Below are 21538 nucleotides of genomic sequence, written 5' to 3' on the forward strand. Positions count from 1 at the left end.
TACAGTCGAGTATAAGCCGAGATTTTCAGTCCATTTTTTTAGGCTGAAAGTGCCCCTTTCGGCTTATTCTCGAGTTGTTGTCCCAGGGGGTAGGCGGGGGAGGGGGAGCGCAGGAGCCGACAGCTGTCAGATCATACTCACCCCCTCCTAAATTTGCAGATGGTCTCCGGTGCAGCAGTGCTTCCTGTGTTCTGCAGTAACATGGTACCGTTCATTAAAGTAATGAATATGCACATGTCTCCACTCCCATAGGCGTGGAGGGCATATTTATTACTTTACTGAGCGATACCGCGTGACCGCTGAACACTGGAAGGAGGTGCCGGAGACCATGGGAGAAGCAAGTGCAGACGTTCCAGTAGGGGGTGAGTATGATGGGGAGGAAGAGGGGAGCCATGCATTATTCATCTGTCCCCTTTCTTCTGCATCCTTTGGCTGTGACGTTCAGGTCAGAGGGCATGATGACATGGTTAGTGCGCGCCCTGCCTGAACAGTCACTGCTGAGACCCGGAAGACAGAGCGGCGCGTGACGGTGAAATGGGGACAGGTGAATATCGCAGGTGCCAAGGCCCTGAGCCAGCAGCGACACAGGCACCTGGCCCCATAGTACGCCGGTGTCCCCACCTGCTCAGAACACCTACACCTGGCCCCCAGTGACAAGAGGTAAGTGTTGTGAGTTCATTTTCCCCTCCGTCACTGAGGCCTGGTGAACTCCCTATTCTGGTGAAGGAAGGTAGTGAGCCTGATTATCAGGCACCTGGGACTAATGAAGACAATTGGCTGAGAGGAGTCACTGACTGGATTTAAGGCAGCCTACGCCCTTTCTGCCCTGCGGGTGATTTCTCTGTGGACTCTTGGACACCAGTCTGATTCCTGCTCTCCTAAAGCTAAGTTTTCGGTTTTGCCTTTTTGCATTTAAGATTTGTTTTTGTTTTTCTTGCTTTTTGGATTCTGCCACTCCCTGCTGGAGTGTGCAGTGTTCCGTTAGCTCTGTCTTCAGAAAGTACCTGAGTGCTGATTTAGTTTTTGAAGCTTAGTTGCTTCAGGGCCATTTTTATATCAGCTTGTTGGCTTTTGTCTCTGATAGGGTTTTGGCAGATTGCAGACAGCAGCCTTCCTATCCGTTCCTATCTAGGTAGTTTTTGGGCCCCGTCTTTGCTCAGTCTGTCTTTCTGTCTGTGTAAGTGTTTTCATCTTGCTTCACCGTCATTATATGTGGGGGGCTGCCTATTGCTTTGAGGTCTGCTCTGGGGCAGTTAGATTTCCCCTTTCCTTCTTTAGGCCTATGTATCTCTCCGGCTGTGATCGAGGGGTCTAGGTCATCGTAGGAACCCCCCACGGCTACTGCTAGTTGTGTTGATAGGTTCAGGGGTCTGCAATCTGATAGTTGCCAACTTCTCTGGTTTTCTGGACTTAGCTAGCATTTCTGTTTTTGCCTCCTACGGTGACTCAATCATAACAGAATCACCTGCCCATCCGCAGATCCTTGGGTACTCAATAGCAGGAAAGAATTGTGTTTAAAAAAAAAAAAAAAAAAAAAGAGTGTGTATATTCTTTCCTCTATATCTCTGAGGCCGTAGGGGGAATTTTTTTTTCTCTCAATGGAGATAAAGCAAGTGTCTGATCGTGTGGAGCAGCTCGCTGCTGAAGTGCGAGGAATTTCCGCCTATCTTGCTCGCTCACATGCTGTTGAATCAAAGATCCCCACACCTGATGTATTTTTTGGGGATCGATCTAAATTTTTGAGTTTCAAAAATAATTGTAAATTATTTTTTGCTTTGAAGCCTAACTCGTCGGGGAGCCCCGCGCAGCAGGTTAAAATTGTCATCTCTTTGCTGCGCGGCGATCCCCAGGATTGGGCGTTTTCTTTGAAACCAGATGACCCTATTCTGACTAATGTGAACGCATTTTTTCAAGCCTTTGGGTTGCTGTATGACGAACCTAATGCTATTGATCAGGCTGAAAAGACCCTGTTAGCATTGAACCAGGGTCGAGAATCTGCAGAGTTGTACTCTCAAAAGTTCCGAAAGTGGGCGGTCCTTACTACCTGGAATGATAGTGCCTTGGCTGCTCTCTTTCGGAAGGGTTTGTCAGAAGCCGTGAAAGATACTATGGTGGGATTTCCTGTTCCCTCTGGTCAGGACGATTCTATGTCTTTAGCCATTCAGGTTGATCGGCGTTTACGTGAACGCAGGATTACACGAGAGGTGTTGCCACCGGTTGAACAGACGTCTGAACCTATGCAATGTGATAGAGTTTTGTCTAAGGCGCAACGTCAGGAATTCAGAAGGCGTAATAAGCTGTGTTTTTTCTGTGGAGATGCCTCACATATTATTTCTGTTTGTCCTAAACGTGAGAAACGCTTTGCACACACGTTTTCTGTTGGTGGGGTTCAGCCTAAGTTTCTTTTGGCGATTACTCTGATCTGTTCCCTGTCCACATTTTCCGCCAAGGCTTTTGTGGATTCAGGAGCAGCGCTAAACCTAATGGACTTGGATTTTGCTAAACGTTGTGGATTTCCGTTGACACCTCTGCAGACGCCTATCCCTTTGAGGGGGATTGATGCTACCCCTCTGGCTAAAAATAAACCTCAGTTTTGGACCCAGTTGGTCATGCGGGTCGCCCCAGACCACCAAGAAAATTGCAGATTTTTGGTGTTGCATGGTCTGCATGATGCTGTTGTTCTGGGGTTTCCCTGGTTGCAGATTCATAATCCAGTTTTGGATTGGAAGTCTGTGTCTGTGGTGAGTTGGGGCTGCCGGTGTACCTTTAGTGAGGCTCCAGTTTTTTCCACCTCTCCTCAGTCGCATGAGGTTCCTGACTATTTGGCGGACTTCTATGATGTATTTAGTGAGAATGAGTCTGCGTCCTTGCCTCCTCATAGGAGTTATGACTGTGCAATTGAACTAAGCCCGGGGTGTAAATTTCCTAAGGGTCGGCTCTTCAATTTATCTGTACCCGAGCACGAGGCTATGCGGTCCTATATTAAGGAGGCGTTGGAGAAGGGTCATATTAAACCATCCTCTTCACCCTTAGGTGCCGTTTTTTTTTTTTTGTAGCCAAGAAGGATGGTTCTTTGAGGCCTTGTATTGATTATCGTGCCCTCAATAAAATTACTATTAAATATCAGTATCCGTTACCCCTGATTTCGGATCTATTCTCTAGAGTCAGAGGTGCTTGCTGGTTTACCAAGCTTGCCCTCAGGGGGCGTATAATCTTATCCGCATTAAGCAGGGGGATGAATGGAAGACGGCGTTTAATACTCCAGAGGGACATTTTGAGTACCTGGTGATGCCTTTTGGGCTCACTAATGCCCCTTCTGTCTTCCAGTGCTTCATGAACGATATTTTCCGAGACTTTGTCGATAAATTTTTGATTATCTATCTGGACGATATTTTGATCTTCTCCAAGGATTGGGATGCTCATGTGGAACATATTCGGACTGTGTTCCGGATCTTGAGAGAGAATTCTCTGTATGTCAAAGGATCAAAATGTCTTTTTGGAGTACAGAGGATTTCTTTTTTGGGATTTATTTTGTCTCCGTCAACTATTGAAATGGACCCGGCCAAGGTACAGGCCATTTATGATTGGGTTCAGCCCACTTCTTTGAAGGCCCTCCAGAAGTTTTTGGGTTTTGCTAATTTTTATCGGAAATTTATAGCAAAATTTTCTAGTATTGCCAAACCATTGACTGACCTGACCAGGAAGGGTGCGGATGTGTTGAATTGGTCTCCGGAGGCGGTTGCTTCCTTTCAGGAGCTGAAGTGTAGATTTACCTCTGCCCCGGTTCTGCGGCAGCCTGATGTCTCACTCCCGTTCCAGGTAGAGGTGGATGCTTCTGAGATTGGTGCAGGAGCGGTGTTGTCCCAAAAGGATCCGGTAACATCTAAAATGAATCCCTGTGCTTTCTTTTCCCGAAAGTTCTCTTCATCTGAACGTAACTATGATGTGGGGAATCGGGAACTGTTGGCCATGAAATGGGCATTTGAGGAGTGGAGACATTGGTTGGAGGGAGCCAAACATCAAGTTGTGGTCCTCACTGACCACAAAAATTTGATTTACCTAGAGTCGGCTAAACGCTTGAACCCTAGACAGGCTAGGTGGGCCTTGTTTTTTACACGTTTTGATTTTGTGGTCTCTTTCCTTCCTGGAACTAAGAATGTCAAGGCAGACGCCCTCTCTAGGAGTTTCTTTGCTGATTCTCCTATGGTGACCAAGCCTGCTACCATCTTAGGCGAAGGGGTAGTTCTTTCTACCATCTCGCCCGATTTGAGACTTGCTCTGCAAGAGTTCTAGGAGGACAAACCTGAGCATTGCCCCAGTGGAAAGTTGTATGTTCCTGACCAGTGGAAGAAGAGAGTGATGTCTGAAGTTCACTGCTCTGCATTGGCTGGTCATCCAGGTATTTTTGGTACTAGAGATCTGGTGAGTCGCTCTTTTTGGTGGCCCACCTTGTCTCATGATGTCAGGAATTTTGTGCAGTCCTGTGGGACTTGCTCCCGGTCTAAATCTTGTTCTCGCTCTAGTGGGTTGTTGATGCCTTTGCCGGTCCCCAGGAGGCCATGGACCCATATTTCAATGGATTTCATCTCTGATATGCCGGTCTCTCAAAGAATGACTGTTATTTGGGTGATTTGTGATAGGTTCTCTAAGATGGTTCATCTTGTACCACTCCCTAAGTTGCCATCTTCCTCTGAGTTGGTGCCCCTGTTTTTGCAACAGGTGGTTCGCTTGCACGGGATTCCTGAGAACATTGTATCTGACAGAGGAGTTCAATTTGTGTCTAAATTTTGGAGGACATTCTGTTCCAAGTTGGGAATTCAGTTGTCCTTCTCCTCTGCTTTTCACCCTCAGACCAATGGGCAGACAGAGAGAACAAACCAGACCTTGGAGTCGTATTTGAGATGTTTTATTTCCGCTGATCAGGATGATTGGGTTTCATTTTTGCCCTTGGCCGAATTTGCTTTAAATAATAGAGCTAGTTCTGCCACTTTGATGTCACCTTTTTTTTGTAACTTTGGGTTTCATCCTCGATTTTCTTCAGGACAGGTGGAGCCCTCTGCCTGCCCAGTTGTTGACACTGTGGTGGAGAGAATGCACCAGATCTGGGACCAAGTGGTGGATAAGTTATCTCTTTCCCAGGAAAAGGCCCAGCGGTTTTCCAATCGACATAGGACCATTGGTCCCCAGTTTAAGATTGGTGATATGGTGTGGTTATCATCAAAAAATATTGCTATGAAGGTGGCTTCTCCTAAGTTTAAGCCTAGATTTATTGGACCTTACAAGATTTTGGAGATTATTAATCCGGTCTCTTTTCGTTTGGCTCTTCCTGTCACATTTAAGATCCATAATGTGTTCCACAAGTCCTTGTTGAAGAGGTTTGTTGAGCCAGTTGTGCCTGAGGTGGCACATCCGGACCCTGTATTGGTTGAAGGTAACTTGGAATATGAGGTAGAGAAAATTCTGGATTCCCGTCTGGCTAGACGGAGACTCCAGTATTTGGTTAAGTGAAAGGGTTATGGTCAGGACGATAATTCCTGGGTCTCTGCCTCTGATATTCATGCCAAAAGATTGGTGCGTGCCTTTCATCGGGCTCACCCTGATCGCCCTGGTAACGTTGTTGAGGGTTCGGTGACCCCTCCTCAAGGGGGGGTACTGTTGTGAGTTCATTTTCCCCTCAGTCACTGAGGCCTGGTGAACTCCCTATTCTGGTGAAGGAAGGTAGTGAGCCTGATTATCAGGCACCTGGGACTAATGAAGACAATTGGCTGAGTGGAGTCACTGACTGGATTTAAGGCAGCCTACGCCCTTTCTGCCCTTTGGGTGATTTCTCTGTGGACTCTTGGACACCAGTCTGATTCCTGCTCTCCTAAAGCTAAGTTTTCTGTTTTACCTTTTTGCATTTAAGATTTGTTTTTGTTTTTCTTGCTTTTTGGATTCTGCCACTCCCTGCTGGAGTGTGCAGTGTTCCGTTAGCTCTGTCTTCAGAAAGTACCTGAGTGCTGATTAAGTTTTTGAAGCTTAGTTGCTTCAGGGCCATTTTTATATCAGCTTGTTGGCTTTTGTCTCTGATAGGGTTTTGGCAGATTGCAGACAGCAGCCTTCCTATCCGTTCCTATCTAGGTAGTTTTTGGGCCCCGTCTTTGCTCAGTCTGTCTTTCTGTCTGTGTAAGTGTTTTCATCTTGCTTCACCGTCATTATATGTGGGGGGCTGCCTATTGCTTTGGGGTCTGCTCTGGGGCAGTTAGATTTCCCCTTTCCTTCTTTAGGCCTATGTATCTCTCCAGCTGTGATCGAGGGGTCTAGGTCATCGTAGGAACCCCCTACGGCTACTGCTAGTTGTGTTGATAGGTTCAGGGGTCTGCAATCTGATAGTTGCCAACTTCTCTGGTTTTCTGGACTTAGCTAGCATTTCTGTTTTTGCCTCCTACGGTGACTCAATCATAACAAGTAAGTAATTTTTTTTTTAATCGCAGTAGCATATGGGGCATGTGTATCTATGGAGCATCTTATGCGGCCATCAACCTTTATGCAGCATTATATGGGGCATCTTATCTGGCCATCAACCTTTATGGAGCAGCATATGGGGCATATATATCTATGGAGCATCTTATGGTGTCATCAACCTTTATGGAGAAGAATATAGGGTATATTATTCTATGGAGCATCTTATGGGGCCATTATTAACCTTTGTGCAGCATTATATGGGGCATATTTTTTGTATGGAGCATTATGGAGCCCATCATGAACTGTATGGAGCATTATATGGGGCGTATTTTGTATGGAGCATCTTATGAGGCCCATCATGAACTGTATGGAGCATTATATGGGGCTCCTGATTCAATATTGATATTCAAAAACATTTAACCTACTGATGTCTAAATTAAGTTTACTTTTATTGGCATCTATTTTTATTTTTGAAATTTACCAGTAGCTGCTGCATTTCCCACCCTAGGCTTATACTCGAGTCAATAAGTTTTCCCAATTTTTATGATAAAATTAGGGGACTCGGTTTATACTCGGGCTGGCTTATACTCGAGTATATACAGGTAATTCATGTCACCAAAAGATTCAAGGCACAAGTAACGGTATATATAGTATATATATTTGCCCTACTAATATATATATATATATATATATATATACACACACACTAGTGGAGCAAATACTTATTACAGTTAAAGGAAGTCACATTACTCATCATGCACCTAAGTGGGCCCACACTATCAGCTGCTATTCTGAAAACTAGCAGCTTGGGCAGTGGACACTTAGCCTTTTCTTATCATATGCGTGCACATGTCCTCCCCTGAAGATGTACAAGGAGAAATGCATTGGGACCATGCAAAGCTATATAGGGCAAGTCCAGCTTAGGGAAAGCTGTGGACTGCCATTGTAAGGAAGGGAGCTATGGGGCTTATAACGCTATTGTACTGACCCATTTGCAGACCTGGTGAGGATGGTGTCCTTGGATATACTGCTTGAGGTATTTTCTACTTCACCCTTGTGATGACACATATTGGATGAGAGATTTCCTTTTTTTCCATTTCACACTGTGTTACAATGATATTTGTCTTCATATGCTAAATGCTCTGTTTGTGACAACTGTCATTCTGAGGCAAAGTAGCGGAGTTTCAATCCACAGGTCTATTTTTCCTATTAATGACTTGTCCACCACTGTGGCTGTCTATTAATTTATATTACCTATGTGTAAAAAAGGTATTTTCCTCTTATACTACCCTCTACGTGATTTTATACTTATAGTTTAAAAGCTAAGTTTTACTTTTCTCACCTTGTTACCATACTCTAGAACAAGTAAGTTTTGGGAATCGGACATTGATCTGGGCTGCTGGCCCTTTGTTTCTTTCTGTCTCGTCCTTTGCTATATTTTGATCACTAGCTTTTGCAGTATTTAGGTTGTTAAAGTGCCGGGGGCAGTGCGGTCACTGCTCACTGAGTGCCGGGTGTCAGCTGTTGGAATCACCTGACACCCGGCAGCCATTGCTCGTGCACAGTCTTTGGGCAAGCAAAATCATCATGATGTATACATACGTCCAAGATCGGGAAGGGGCTAAACCAGATAGTCATAACACACAAGAAAGTTGCTAAACATATGTCTACTGAAGGGTAAAATATTTAGCAGCAAGTTTTCAATTTTTTAAGAAAATGTACAAACCCAATTTTTTAAAATCTATTCAGATATTTCAGTCAGATCCATTTTTATTAACATACTAGCTGAAGAGCCTGGCGTTGCCCAGGCATAGTAACTAACTGTGGTTAGCTATAACAAATTATAATGATTATATTGCACATAAAAACATTTGATCCCAAGAGAAATTGCACTACTTGCAATAAAAAAGGAAAATTTGGCATTAAAAAAACGGTGCTGGTGCATGCGCAATAGCATCTATCGGCAAGCAATGCTCTCAATCTGCACATGCGCAGCCCACTCTGTTATGAGGACCAGTGTGGGAACACGTAGAAGAAAAATAAATTGTCGCTGTTTAACATAGCAACGCCACCGCACTGGTACACGGAACACAACCGGCGCCATTTTGTAGATGCAAACATTTTTTACCAAAATATTAACCCGTTAACGACTGCCGATACAACTTTTAACAGCGATATTTAAGAGCCCTAAGGCTAGTTTCACACTTGCGCCATTTTGCACAGTGTTTCAAGCGCACATGAAACGCATGCAAAAAACGCTTGCAAACGCTTGTAAACGCTGCGATTTTTCATCGCATCATCGCGCGCATTACGACAAAAACGCAGCGTTTGTATGCGTTTTCAAGCGTTTTTCCATGCGTTTGCGTTTTTTATGCACATGGGTTGTCTAGGTGTCACATTTCACAGGAGGAAAATCTTTGAAAAATTCTTGCAACAGACTCCACCAATGGGACATCAGTGGGCGTGTGTTATGGGAATTCTTTATATAGACCCGGTTTACAGCTGAATTCTTCACATTTGCTTGAATTTTCCTTTGTGAAACATGGATCTGTACTGGAAGAGTTTTCACTTCAACTTAGATCTGGACATCAGGATGGCTCAGGCTTATGCAGTTGCGTTGCCATCAACAAAGGGAGAGAGAGATGGAGAAGACGGAACCGGCGGCGTTTGTGGATACATCCCATTATTGAACTCCGGGAGAGCCGTGGAGCATACCACACCCTCTACAGCGAGCTGCAGGCAAACTCGGAGAAATTTACTGATTATACCTGGATGTCCCAACAAAGCTTCAGGGATTTGCTTGGTCATGTCCAAGAAGCCATCCGGAGACAGGACACACAGCTCCGTCGTGCGATTCCTCCTGAGGAACTGCTCCTGGTCACATTACGGTACGTAATGCCAATGCCTGCATAATTTTCTTTGTTGTGTCATGTACTATTCCAAATCTGGCAGAATTATTGTTCTGCCATGTAGTAAACAAAAGGCTGCAGAATTATTTTTATGCCATGTACTAATTTTTTATTTCTTTTATTGTTTCAAAAAACCATATACATAAATATTAATTTTTGTTCTCTTTTTCACAGATTCCTGGCTACTGGAGAGACCTTATCTTCACTCCACTTCCAATACCGGAGTGGAATCTCCACCTTGTTGGGAATTGTTGCGGACACCTGCCGGGCTTTGTGGAACATTCTCTGTCCAGAATTTATGCTTCTGCCCACCGCCGAAAAGTGGATGGAAATAGCCGAAAAATTCTGGACAGTCTGCACTTTCCCCAACTGTTTGGGAACGGTGGATGTGAAACACATCCGGATAATCAAACCCAAAAGAACAGGCTCGAATTACTACAACTACAAAAAGTACTTTTCTACAATACTCATCATGGCCATTGTGGATGCAGACTGTGTGATTGTTGCAGTGGTCATTGGGGCATTTGGCCATGGGAATGACTCTCAGGCTTTTAAGAACTCGGACATGGGCCGGAGATTGAATGGCAATCATTTCAATTTCCCCATGCCATGTCCTCTTCGCAACACTGAATGTCCGCCACAGCCATTTGTAATGTTTGGGGATGAGGCCTTTCAAATGTAACAAAACCTGCTTAAACCCTACTCCAGCTGGGACTTGGACCACACCCAAAAAATTTTTAATTACAGACTGACCAGGGCAAGAAGAACTGTTGAGTGTGCCTTTGGTATTCTTGTATCCAGATGGCGAATTCTCGCCACAGCCATTAATCTGGAACTGGAAACAGTGGATGAGGTGGTGAAGGCCCATGTCGTTCTTCATAATTTTGTGATGGCTAAAGAGCACCCGAACTTTGAACTAGATGAACCTGCTGCAAACCCATTGCCTGAATTCAGTCAGCACCCTCTCAGGTCATCCGTTGAAGTTGGCCAAATGAGGGACCAATTTGCGGCCTCCTTTATCTCAAATGTAGGACGGATGGAATGGCAAGATCAAATGTTGTAAAGATTTTTTCTTGTGTGTTTGTTAATAAAAATCCTATATTGATACCTGTACCGAGTGCACTCTTTTTGTATACACTCCAATACAATAATCAACTGCCCAGGTGTACCAGTGAGTTCATGATGCTGTGCTGTGTGACTATACATACACACAAGTTGTATGAGCTTTATCATCTCTCCAGTTTGTGTTCAATTTACAGCAACGGTGGAGATAATACAACTAATATTTGTGTCACCTGGCCTGATGTTACAAATAGTGATGTGGGGATGCACTAGCATCCTTCACTCTTTATGACACCTGACCATGTGACTATAAATATTATTTGTAGGATCACTACTGTGGCTTGACTTTGAACGCAGACAGGAGAGATTATAAAGGTTATACAACTTCTACAATACCCAGGCCTGGTGTCATGCTGAAGCGAGGACGCCCAAAATAATGCATCCCAACTTCAGAATGTTATCACACATGGCCATGTGAATACACATATGTGGTAAACTGTAGCATCGCTACAGTCTGCGTGAAATATATGCAGACAGAAGTGACGCTGCAGGTTAAAACTCAAATGTGTATTCACCTGTCCAGGTGTGATAAATAGTTATGATACCAGGCCACGGTATTGTAGATATCACATGACGTGTATTTTCCCCATCATCTCCTCAGTTCATTCACCACACACTGAATAGAGGATGTGGTTAATTACAAGGTATATCTACAATCCCCTGGCCTTGTGTCACAAAAAGTCAATTGATGATGGTAAAACACCATCCTCAATTAACTTTTTATAATACCTGGCCAGGTAGCAATAGATATGCCTTGCAATCAACACCACCCTCTATTCAGTCTGTGCAATATTAGCAGACTGAAGACAGTAATGGTGGTGAAAATACAAGTCATATATTTGTGTTTTTGACTTCACATATCTCCAGAAATGACACAAGAAACATTTGTCATTCCTGGAGTTATGTTGTGTCAAAAACGCAAAGTGTACGGCGAAGTGTGTGTATGGTGCAGTGTGTGTAGGCGGCAAAAGACTCAGTAACCAACAGTATTATGATAAACCATAATTTGACTTTTTTTAAAGAAAAAAAAGGGTTATTTGGGGGTGTGGAGAGACGAGGAACAGCTGGAAGGCGAGGAAGGGGCTCTAGGGGAAGGGGTGATGAATGTAGTGGGGAAAGGGAGCTCAGGGATGGAAATGGAGGCAGGATGAGACACATTAGGAGGAGAGGGGGGAGCCACATACAAAGTCTTTTTTTTTAATTTTTATTTTCTTTGGCACTGGAGTCTCCTGGCTGGAATCACTTAAAGTGCTTGACCGCCTGGAGCTGCTGGACCTCTGCCTTGAATCAAAAAAGAAGGAATGAGGGTCATCCCTCTGATGATGATGCTCGGTGGTGGCAGTGCTCCTATGAGGAGGAGCGCTGGCGGTGCTCCAAGCAAGATGCAGAGTGGTGGCAGTTCTACTAGGAGGAGGAGTGCTACCGGTCCTCCGAGCAGTATGAGGAGTGGTGGCGGTGATCCGAGTTGGAGAAGTGGTAGCGGTGCTCCGATCTGGATAAGGAGTGGTGGCGGTGCTCCTAGATGGAGAATATGCGGCAGTGCTCAAAGGTGGTGCTCAAAGCAGGTTGAGCGGTGGTGGTGCTCCTAGGAGGAGTCGTGGCGGTGCTCCTAGGAGGAGAATAGGCGGCAGTGCTCAAAGAAGGTGGTGCCGTGTCGGTGCTCCAAGCAGGTGTTGTGGTGGCGGTTCTCCAAGATGGTGGAGCGGTGGCAGTGGTGGTGCTCCAGACAGGAGCAGCACTTACCATGGTGGTGGCAGTGGAGTGTCCATCAGCACTCGGGGCGGTGTAGTGGTGTCCGGCTTGGCTTGGACTGCAGGTGGCCGTGCAGTGGTATGCAGCAGAAGTTGGTATTCAGATGGATGTAGCGAGTCAGTGGTGGCACAGTTGGAAATGATACCACTGACTGCTGCACGTACCAATTCTGCTGCATAGCCTGCAAGTAAGCAGTGATGCAGGCCTGCAACACACTGAGCTGTTGCTCAGGACTAAGGTGTTCCGCCATGCCCCGTTCAATTTTACTGAAAAAATAATGTGCTGGCCTGTTGAGGTCAGCCTCCAGACGATCAAGGCGCTGGTCGACAGAGTGGAAGCGATGTTCCATGTGGGTAAAACCGCATTCCATGAGTGAAATACCACTTTCCTCTCTGTCTGACAGCGCCTTGAGGCTGGCATGAAAGGCCTCGCTCAAGTGCATGAACTCGGGCAAGACAGGCCTGTCCGAGGCCCTCTGCCGCTGGCGGGAAGTGCCCACATAACCAGTGGCAGAGACCTGGGACAGGGGAACACCTGACTGACCAGCTTCCTGGTCACCAGCTGTCCATGTTGCTGACCTGCAAGATGCTTCCTGGCTGTCAGATGGCTGGGACGGGTCTGAGGTCGTCCGATGAAGGACCGCTCCAGGGACAGATTGCAGGGTGCTGCTCCAGGTGCTGTGGAAAGAAAAGAAAAACATTAGTATCATGCATTTACAAGACAAGAAGCATCAGCTGTGGAATAGAAAAGCACAGATTAAAAAAAAAAATACTTACGCTCTGGTGGCAAGGACCAGTCTTAGGAAAGCCAATTCGCGATAGTAACGGTATTTGGTTCTGGTCCTTGCCGCTGAACCACTACGAACCTGTCCCTCAGCATGAACATCAGTGTTGAAGCAGTCCTTCATCGAGCGCCAACGTGTTCGGACTTTGTTCACTGTTGGAAAAAGAAAAAAACATTATACAATGCATCACACACACCAGAGTGAACATGGCAAACAGTCAATGCAGCAGCACAAAAAAATGCAATATACAATGCACTGATTGTTCGCCATGATAATAGAATTGTGTTTCATGATAGAAATATATCTAGCAAGAAACACAACAGCGCCATCAGGAAAAACAGTCAATGCGGCACAATAAAGCAATACAATACACAATGCAGTCACTGTTGATCCTGATGACACAGTTGTGATTCCTACTAGAATATATCTAGCAGGAAACACAACAGTGCCATCATGAACAACAGTCAATGCGGCAACAATACAGCAATACAATACACAATGCAGTCACTGTTGATCCTGATGACACTACTATGTTTCCTGCTAGAATATATCTAGCAGGAAACACAACAGGGCCATCAGGAACAAGAGTCAAAGCAGGAACAATACAGCCATACAATACACAATGCAGTCACTGTTAATCCTGGTGACACAGTTGTGTTTCCTGCTAGAATATATCTAGCAGGAAACACAACAGTGCCATCAGGAACAAGAGTCAATGCGGCACAATAAAGCAATACAATACACAATGCAGTCACTGTTGATCCTGATGACATTGTTATGTTTCCTGCTAGAATATATCCAGCAGGAAACACAACACTGCCATCATGAACAAGAGTAAATGCGGCACAATAAAGCAATACAATACACAATGCAGTCACTTTTGATCCTGATGACATTGTTATGTTTCCTGCTAGAATATATCTAGCAGGAAACACGACAGTGCCATCAGGAACAAGAGTCAATGCGGCACAATAAAGCAATACAATACACCATGCAGTCACTGTTGATCCTGATGACACTTATGTTTCCTGCTAGAATACATCTAGCAGGAAACAGAACAGTGCCATCAGGAACAAGAGTCACAGCAGGAACAATGCAGCAATACAATACACAATGCAGTCACTGTTGATCCTGATGACACTTATGTTTCCTGCTAGAATATATCTAGCAGGAAACACAACAGTGCCATCAGGAACAAGAGTAAATGCGGCACAATAAAGCAATACAATACACAATGCAGTCACTGTTGATCCTGATGACACTTATGTTTCCTGCTAGCATATATCAAGCAGGAAACACAACAGTGCCATCAGGAACAAGAGTCAGTGCGGCACAATAAAGCAATACAATACACCATGCAGTCACTGTTGATCCTGATGACACTTATGTTTCCTGCTAGAATACATCTAGCAGGAAACAGAACAGTGCCATCAGGAACAAGAGTCAATGCAGCACAATAAAGCAATACAATACACCATGCAGTCACTGTTGATCCTGATGACACTTATGTTTCCTGCTAGAATATATCTAGCAGGAAACACAACAGTGCCATCAGGAACAAGCGTCAATGCGGCACAATAAAGCAATACAATACACAATGCAGTCACTGCTGATCCTGATGACACTGTTGTGTTTCCTGCTAGAAGATATCTAGCAGGAAACACAACAGTGCCATCAGGAACAAGAGTCAATGCGGCACAATAAAGCAATACAATACACAATGCAATCACTGTTGATCCTGATGACACAGTTGTGATTCCTTCCAGAATATATCTAGCAGGAAACACAACAGTGCCATCAGGAACAAGAGTCAAAGCAGGAACAATGCAGCAATACAATAGACAATGCAGTCACTATTGATCCTGATGACACTGTTATGTTTCCTGCTAGAATATATCTAGCAGAAAACACAACAGTGCCATCAGGAACAAGAGTCAAAGCAGGAACAATACAGCAATACAATACACCATGCAGTCACTGTTGACCCTGATGATACTTATGTTTCCTGCTAGAATATATCTAGCAGGAAACACAACAGTGCCAACAGGAACTAAAGTTAATGCGGCACAATAAAGAAATACAATACACAATGCAGTCACTGATGATCCTGATGACACTGTTATGTTTCCTGATAGAATATATCTAGCAGGAAAAACAACAGTGCCATCAGGAACAAGAGTCAAAGCAGGAACAATACAGCAATACAATAAACATTGCAGTCACTGTTGATCCTGATGACACCGTTATGTTTCCTGCTAGAATATATCTAGCAGGAAGCACAACGGTGCCATCAGGAAAAACAGTCACTGCAGCATTACAGAGCAGGGAAATACTTACTAAACGCCTTTTTGGATCTTGGAGAGGCACTGTCCCAGCCATCCATCAATGCTGCGGCCATTTAAGTCAATTGACAAGTGGAAAGGTTTTAAATACAAGAGTTAGGACTGTCCCACAAGGGTTGACGTGACGTGGCGGGATGGCTTGTACATTATTTTGATCAAAATTATGTTAACTAAATACCCTTATTATTATTACTACCTTCATGCAATTTTTGCCGCCGGGTCACCACAGTGTCCTTGTACTGCTGGTCATGGCTGTCCCACAATGGGACACGCTCCTGGACCAGGCGGATCAGGTGCTCATTTTCCAAGTAAACGTCTTCATCCCATTGTAGAACCTAGAAAAAAGAACATTATAATCTTGGAAATTTTTGAGAATGAAAAAGACAGAAAAAGAAACAGAAAAGAAGAAAGATAGAAGATGAAAAGCAAGACAAAAAAAAGGAAGAGAAAAAATAAATGTAAAGAAAAAAAAAGGGACATTCAAAGTCATATACTTACATTCCGTCTCACCACCGGGACTTGTCTTGGCTGCTCCCGCTATTCGGGCTTACTGTCCGATGATGTCTGAAAAAGAAGAAAAATTATTACACATTTTTAGATGCAGCAGCTATACTTACCCAAAGGCAGGAAGATAATCACCTCACGCTCTGCTTGGTCCAGTTCTTACTGGGACAGGTTGTATTCATCGTCAGAAGACATGCTGCAAGTAAAAAAAAAAAACATTAGTACTTAATACATTTTAAAGGACAGGTAGACATATAAATTTAAGAATACTCACATTTTGGCTACTGTAGCTTTTTATCCAAAGTTGGAAGGCTGTCTTGTCTCTTCAAGGCAGTCTTGTCTCTTCAAGGCTGTCTGTAGAGTAGTGGTCTGACAGTGCAGACACCTTCTTTTAGCTAGACTCCTCTCAAACAATGTTGCTTGTGTAGGGCGTGGTTTAAACAAGTGTCTAGACATTGTTTACTCAAAAATCGCATGCGCACGTCCATGCACAAGCCAGCGACCCCATAGACTGTAGTTTTATTTTTTTGCGCATTCCGTGCACACACGTGCGCATGCGCTTTTTTTACAAGGTTGGGCGGAACAAAAAATGCAACATGTAGCGTCTGGCGCGTCTGGGCGCACACTTGGAAAAAACGCAGTGCACGAAAATGCTGAACGCATGCAAGTGCTAGACCCAGCGCCCGCCATGTTAAAGATAGGGGAGCATTGTGCATGCGACCGATAGCGCACGATGCGCTGCGCGATAAAACACTAATGTGAAACCAGCCTTATTCCTTCTCCTGCACTTCATGCTCCTTCCTTTTACACCGCCTTCTCCTGCACCTCACGCTCCTCCTTAATACACAGCATTTTTCTGCAGCACAGCTTTTCTCCTTTATAGTCGCCTCCTTCAGCAGCACCTCTCACTCCTCTTCCATATACAATTGGAAACACTTGATTCTGAGCAATAAAGTGTATCGTATATACAGCCTACTACTTCAGCAGCACCACACTGCAACTTCTTGTTATGAGCACAGTAGTGTAATCCATGAGGCTCCTCCATTTCCCTTGACGTCATGCCTCACAGAAGCAACTTCATTCTAGACATGAGGACGCTAGATGTGGCCTGTGCGTGCCACGCAAATAGGTCACTTGCATTTTTTTTTTAAATTTGCAGTGTAAAAAACTCAACAAACGTGCATCATGGAAACATAACTTTACATTTTGTATTGATATTTAACTTTAAGGTTTTGTTCCCACAACAAGTTTTTGATATTGCAGATTTTCTGTGCCATTTCTGCACCTATTAGGTAAAATAGGTTACTTAAAAACAACCAGCACACAGGTAAAAGATGCTTACCTGCCTAGGCCACAGAACAAATGCACTATCAAGGTGCAGCAGACCTGATTAAATGGCACAGGTGCAAAAATACCTGAAAAGGCAGCCAGCCTATAATCAAAAAATGGCCGCTTGGTATAATAATGCACAAAAAATATAATCTGTATGTGGCAATGTTCACACAGATAATGCAAAGCATCTGGTTGAAGCTATTAATGATGCCCATACTCTTAGATCAGGTGGGCCAGCCAGTGCTAAAAAATGCATACCGTGTGAACAGAGGCCACAGTTTAGAGAGCCATCTGTTTCTGTGTGAACATTGCTACATACAGGATGCAAGGATGCAGTGCTGGGGTCCTGAGTTCGATTCCCACCAAGGACAACATCTGCAAGGAGTTTGTATGTTCTCCCTGGGTTTCCTCCGGGTACTCCGCTTTCCTCCCATATTCCAAAGACATACTGATAGGGTATTTAGATTGTGAGCTCCATTGGGGGCAGTGATGATAATGTGTGCAAACTGTAAAGCGCTGTGGAATATGTCAGCACTATATAAAGATTATGATTATATTTTTTGCTTTTTATTATACCAAGCAGCCATTTTCTGATTGTAGGTTGGCTGCCTCATCAAGTAGTTTTGCACCTGTGTCATTTAATCGGGTTCTCTGCACCTTGATAATGCATTTGTTCTGTGGCCTAGCCAGGTAAGCATCTTTTACCGGTGTGCTGGTTGTTTTTGTCTAACTTAGTATTTTTTGTGTTTTTCTAGTTATAGTAGGGACTCACCAAAATGGGAACCTTTGACGTAGGTTGCGAGCTTACGTATTGTGGCCATAATATTAACTAAAACCTCACATAAATTGCTATGTGTTTTTTGCACTTTATATATTTTCAGGGTGTAGTTGAGCCCAGATGGCTCTGTAAATTGTGGCTTCTGTTCACACGGTATGCATTTTTTTAGCATTGGCTGGCCCGCCTGATCTAAGAGTATGGGCATCATTAATAGGTTCAGCCAGATACTTTGCATTTTCTGTGTGAACATTGCCACATAAAGATTATATTTTTTGTGTTTTATTATAACAAGCGGCCATTTCCTGATTGTAGGCTGGCAGCCTCATCAGGTATTTTTGCACCTGTGCCATTTAATCGGGTCTGCTGCACCTTGAGGCTGTGTGCCCATGTTGCATTTTTTAAGTGTTTCCGCAGCGCTTTTAGACAAGTGTTTCTGCTGCGGAAACGCTTAAGAAAAGCATCCAATGTAATCATAATGGAATCCGCACATGTTGTGCTAATGGTGCGTTTTTTTCAGCTGCGGAAACGCTAAGTGGAAAAAAAAGCAGCATGTTCATTAATTTTCCGGAAACACACGCGTTTCCGCATACATTCAATTGTATTGCAAAAACATGTAGGAAAGCGCATGTGAAAATGCTTAACAAAAGCGTCAAAAACGCTTACAACAGCGCTTCATAAAACGCATGCGTTTTCCTGGGAAGAGGGTGTGCATTTCCGCTCAGGAATATTCTGCATGAAAAACGCTACATGGGCACATAGCCCATTTGTTCTGTGGCCTAGGCAGGTAAGCATCTTTTATCTGTGTGCTGGTTATTTTTGTCTAACTTAGTCTCTTTTGATGTTTTTCTTGTAAAATAGGTTGCTTGCATTTTTTTTTTTTAGAAATACGAAGCATAAAAAACTCAACAAAAACTAATTGTGGGAACATAGTCTTTTTTGTATTGATCTCTAACTTTAAGGTCCCGTGCACATGTTCAGTATTTGGTCAGTATTTGACATCCAGTATTTGTAAGACGAAAACAGGAGTGGAACAATCAGAGGAAAGTATAATAGAAACACATTACCACTTTTGTATTATTCACAAACTCCTGGTTTTGGCTTACAAACACTGAGGTAAAATACTGACCAAATACTGAGGTAAAATACCGACCAAATACTGAGGTAAAACACTGACCAAATACTGAGGTAAAATACCGACCAAATACTGAGGTAAAACACTGACCAAATACTGAGGTAAAACACTGACCAAATACTGAGGTAAAACACTGACCAAATACTGAGGTAAAACACTGACCAAATACTGAGGTAAAACACTGACCAAATACTGAGGTAAAACACTGACCAAATACTGAGGTAAAATACTGACCAAATACTGAAGTAAAATACTGATTAAACACTGAGGTAAACCACTGACTAAATACTGAGGTAAAATACTCATCAAACACTGAGATAAAATACTCACCAAATACAGAGGTAAAATACTAAAACACTGAGGTAAAATACTGACCAAATACTGAGGTTAAATAATCACCAAACACTGAGGTAAAATACTGATTAAATCCTGAGGTAAAATGCTGACCAAATACTGAAGTAAAATACTGATCAAACACTGAGGTTAAATACTAAAACATTGAGGTAAAATACAGACCAAATACTGAGGTAAACCACTGACCAAATACTGAGGTAAAATATTGATTAAATACTGAGGTAAAATACTGACCAAACACTGAGGTGAAATACTGATTAAATCCTAAGGTAAAATGCTGACCAAATACTGAAGTAAAATATTGACCAAACATGGAGGTTAAATACTAAAACATTGAGGTAAAATACAGACCAAACACTGAGGTAAACCACTCACCAAATACTGAGGTAAAATATTGATTAATCCCTTTACCCCCAAGGGTGGTTTGCACGTTCATGACCGGGCCAATTTTTACAATTCTGACCACTGTCCCTTTATGAGGTAATAACTCTGAAACGCTTCCATGGATCCTGGTGATTCTGACATTGTTTTCTCGTGACATTGTACTTCATGTTAGTGGTAACATTTCATTCAAATAACTTGCGTTCATTTGTGAAAAAAATGGAAATTTGGCAAAAATTTCGCAATTTTCCAACTTTGAATTTTTATGCCCTTAAATCACAGAGATATGGCACACAAAAAACTTAAGTAACATTTCCCACGTTTACTTTACATCAGCACAATTTTGGAACCAACATTTTTTTTTGTTAGGAAGTTATAATGGTTAAAAGTTAACCAGCGATTTCTCATTTTTGCAACACCATTTTATTTTTACGGACCACATCACATTTGAAGTCACTCTGAGGGGTCTATATGATAGAAAATCCCCAAAAGTGACACCATTCTAAAAACTGCACCCCTCAAGGTGCTCAAAACCACATTCAAGAAGTTTATTAACCCTTCAGGTGCTTCACAAGAATTTTTTGAATGTGTAAAAAAAAAAAATTAACATTTAACTTTTTTTCACAAAAAAAATTACTTCAGGTCCAATTTCTTTATTTTACCAAGGGTAACAGGAGAAATTAGACTGCAAAAGTTATTGTGCAATTTGTCCTGAGTACGCTGATACCTGATATGTGGGGGGGAACCACTGTTTCGGCGCATGGCAGAGTTCAGAAGGGAAGGAGCGCCGTTTGACTTTTTCCAGTGCAAAATTGGCAGGAATTCAGATCGGACGCCATGTCACGTTTGGAGAGCCCCTGATGTATCTAAACAGTGGAAACCCCCCACAAGTGACCCCATTTTGGAAACTAAACCCCCCAAGGAACGTATCTAGATATGTGGTGAGAACTTTGAACTCACAAGGGCTTCACAGAAGTTTATAACGTACAGCCGTACAATTAAAAAATCATATTTTTTTCCAAAAAATGATCTTTTCACCCCCAATTTTTATTTTCCCAAGAGTAACAGGACCCTAAAAGTTATTGTGCAATTTGTCCTGAGTACGTTGATACCCCATATGTGGGTGTAAACGACTATTTGGGCGCATGGCAGAGCTCGGAAAGGAAGCACCGCCATTTCACTTTTTTGGCTGGAATTGAGATCGGACACCATGTCGCGTTTGGAAAGCCTCTGATGTACCAAAACAGTGGAAACCCCCACAAATGACACCATTTTGTAAACTAGACCCCCCCAAGGAACTTATCTAGATGTGTGGTGAGAACTTTGAACCCCCCCAAGGGCTTCACAGAAGTTTATAACGTACAGCCGTACAATTAAAAAAATCAAATTTTTTCCATAAAAATGATCTTTTCACCCTCAATTTTTATTTTTCCAAGGGTAACAGGACCCTAAAAGTTATTACGCAATTTGCCCTGAGTACGCTAATACCCCATATGTGGGGGTAAACCACTATTTGGGCGCATGGAAGAGCTCGGAAGGGAAGCAGCGCCATTTGACTTTTTTGGCTGGAATTGGGATCGGACGCCATGCCGCGTTTGGAAAGCCCCTGATGTGCCTAAACAGTGGAAACCCCCCACAAATGACACCATTTTGGAAACTAGACCCCTTAAGGAACTTATCTAGATGTGTGGTGAGCACTTTGAA

General features: G+C 43.3%; 1 protein-coding gene and 1 long non-coding RNA gene across 5 annotated transcripts in view; one reads left to right on the top strand and one right to left on the bottom strand.

The window, feature by feature from the left end:
• The window catches only part of TRIM67 (tripartite motif containing 67), a 779172-nt gene that overhangs the window by 518367 nt on the left and 239267 nt on the right, over positions 1–21538 (bottom strand). The window lies entirely within an intron of this gene.
• The window catches only part of LOC141054964 (uncharacterized), a 100248-nt gene continuing 96545 nt past the window's right edge, over positions 17836–21538 (top strand). The window contains exon 1 of the long non-coding RNA XR_012221448.1: positions 17836–17879. This is a non-coding gene — a long non-coding RNA (uncharacterized lncRNA). The remainder of the gene's footprint in view (positions 17880–21538) is intronic.

This window comes from Dendrobates tinctorius, unplaced genomic scaffold (genome assembly GCF_039654945.1).
Source record: "Dendrobates tinctorius isolate UK_male_01 unplaced genomic scaffold, ASM3965494v1 ptg000181l, whole genome shotgun sequence".
Lineage (NCBI taxonomy): Eukaryota > Metazoa > Chordata > Amphibia > Anura > Dendrobatidae > Dendrobates > Dendrobates tinctorius.